This window comes from Sinocyclocheilus grahami, unplaced genomic scaffold, assembly GCF_001515645.1.
Source record: "Sinocyclocheilus grahami isolate Dianchi unplaced genomic scaffold, SAMN03320097.WGS_v1.1 scaffold995.1, whole genome shotgun sequence".
NCBI lineage: Eukaryota > Metazoa > Chordata > Actinopteri > Cypriniformes > Cyprinidae > Sinocyclocheilus > Sinocyclocheilus grahami.
In genome coordinates this window covers 289,536-292,117 of record NW_015506174.1, presented here as the reverse complement: position 1 = coordinate 292,117, position 2,582 = coordinate 289,536, and the positions used below count along the sequence as shown (strand labels likewise).

The following is a 2,582-nucleotide window of genomic DNA, read 5'->3' as shown; positions in this document are numbered from 1 at the left end:
CCCCCCCCCCACAAAAAAAAAAAAAAAAAAAAAAAAAAAAAAAAAAAAAAAAAAAAAAAAAAAAAAAAAAAAAAAAAAAAAAAAAAAAAAAAAAAAAGGGGGGGGGGGGGGGGGGGGGTCTGAATGACTCCTGCACAAATGAACATCCTGCTTTTCATGACCATCCACAAGCTATATCTCTTATATGCCATTCTTTGTAATGTTTTCTTCATCACTGGGTTTCTTCTATAGTCATTATCTCTTTTAACTAGGGGTTTGGGACAGTTTAAAGGCAAGTTGAAGGAAAAGGCTTGCCATTTTAGGTTTTGTTGTAATGTAATCATTTATTGTTTAAAATAGTTTGATCTTTGTGGGAAAAAATATATGTACTGTTATGTACAGTAAATATGTACTGTTGTTTTACAAATTACATTGTGTTTGTTTTAACCTATGCAATACCTGTCTTTACTGTTTCTCTTTTGCAATTGTATCAGTGTGTCATGTTGTTAATTGTTAGTTTTCTTTCTACTTGCATGTACAGACATCCTGCATCTTTATTTATGGTGAAGTCTAATGTAGCATAATAATTAAAACAAGAATTAAATACATTTTGAGGTATCAAAATTCACTCTGTAATACCTCATTGTTCCTCAGCTTTACCCACTGTGTAGTGTTGAAGAGGGAAATGCACACACCTCAGTTTTCGGTGTTTGCTAATAAAATGCTGTTATAGTATACAATGCTGAAGTGAAGTCATTTGAAGTTCCATAAACTCCTACTTATAACTTATTGAAAGTCACTTACAAACCCTACATAATCATTTACTTGAATGGGGCTCTGTCTTCTAATTTTATTGTTAAAATAATTAAAATTTTAGGTAATTTGACAAAATTGTAAGGTTTCTTTTGGTTTCTCTCAATGGAACAAAAACCTTCCATGCTATTATAACTGCAATGTCACAGATATAATTGAAGCTTGCCCTTAAATTCTTTGCATTCTGCATCTTCAGAACTGTCTGTTACACTGAGATGTAGCCTCCTTCTAACAGATTTTGGAAACAAAAAGTGTCATTTTAGTCTTCATAACTGAATACAGATTAACTAGGTTGATGGATTTATATGAAGACAATATTCTAATATCATTTGACAAGCTTGTAATGAGGTTCCATTTACCTCGGAAACACTTTTTTTTTTAAATATCTGCAAGTTAGAAGTTTTAGTTTTTCACACCTAAAGAATTCTGCTCAACTCCCCCAATGTCCTTGTTGGAAATATTCTCCACACAAGATTGTCTATCTAAAGGGCGGATTACCCAATTATATAATATTCTAGTAGGAAATCAGAAAAGAAAGTGCTGAAAATAAAAGACAAGCATAGATATATGACTTGAATAAAAATATCTCACTGGAAGATTAGGTAGAGTGTGCTTAAAAGCACAAACGCAAACCATGAATACTCGGTTGAGACTCTTATAATACAATTGGATAATGAGAATTTATATTACTCCAGTAAGATTAAATAAATTTGACCCAAATATCCCTGACCTATGACCCTTTAAATGTAATAAACTACAAGGTAAATTTTTTCATACTGTGTGGGAATGTGAAGAAGGGCCAAAGTTTTGGGGTGGGGTGGTTCAGTATGTTTCTCAATTTACATCTTCTCCAATTCCTTTATGTATTAAAAACAAATGCTTTCTAACTAATGGACACACAAACTAGTGCTGGGCGGTATACCGGTTCATACCGAATAAATAATAAACCTTTTGGAATTACCTGGATTTCTGCAATGATTACTCATAATTACGGCTGTAGATTTAATGCATTTAATTAATTAGTTATGGAAAAAGTAATGCATTAAAATTGTTGACGCATTTAACACCCTCATCAGACCTACCTATGTCATCTTATATTTCATACCATGATTGGTAATAAATATGCAGGAAAACAACTCACTGCATGATGTAGCCTATAGAATGCAGTTATATGCCCCTAAAATCCAAGATACAGGGGCAAAAAAAAAAAAACTTAGATTTTTCTCTCATATTATAGCAGTAATATCACACAAGTAATGAGTGCAATATCACAAGAGTGCTGTTTACTGATTTTATACAACATGGTATGCGTGTTGAAACTAAAATCTGCAGGGCTGCATTTACTCAACCTCATGTCATCTCAAACCTGTATGACTGACTCTCTTTCATTGACGCCATAATTTAAAATTTTAGGGTGAACTATCCCTTTAATACCCATTTAAAAACCATTCATCTCATGGCATATTATCGATGCGATTATAATTGCACTGTAAATGCATTCATGCTACCTCTGAGCTGCAGTACACAGCCTGTAAACATATATTTAAATACCAATTGGCCATTGTGGCCTAAATGTTTATGCATAACAATTTGGCATAAACAATATTTCTTTCTAAAGCTATTTTTTACGAGAGATTCAGTGAGAGATTCAAATGCAAATAATTTGATTATTCACCACATTATGTAATTTTAATTGCTTAACAGCCCTACTCATTATGAAGTCTCATCTTCATCTAAAATCAAAATTAAAAACAAATGCTTTCTAACTAATGGACACACAAACTAGTGCT

General features: G+C 32.3%; 1 protein-coding gene across 1 annotated transcript in view; it reads right to left on the bottom strand.

Moving 5' to 3' along the window:
- The window catches only part of LOC107565346 (myosin-11-like), a 34,910-nt gene that overhangs the window by 1,467 nt on the left and 30,861 nt on the right, over positions 1 to 2,582 (bottom strand). The window lies entirely within an intron of this gene.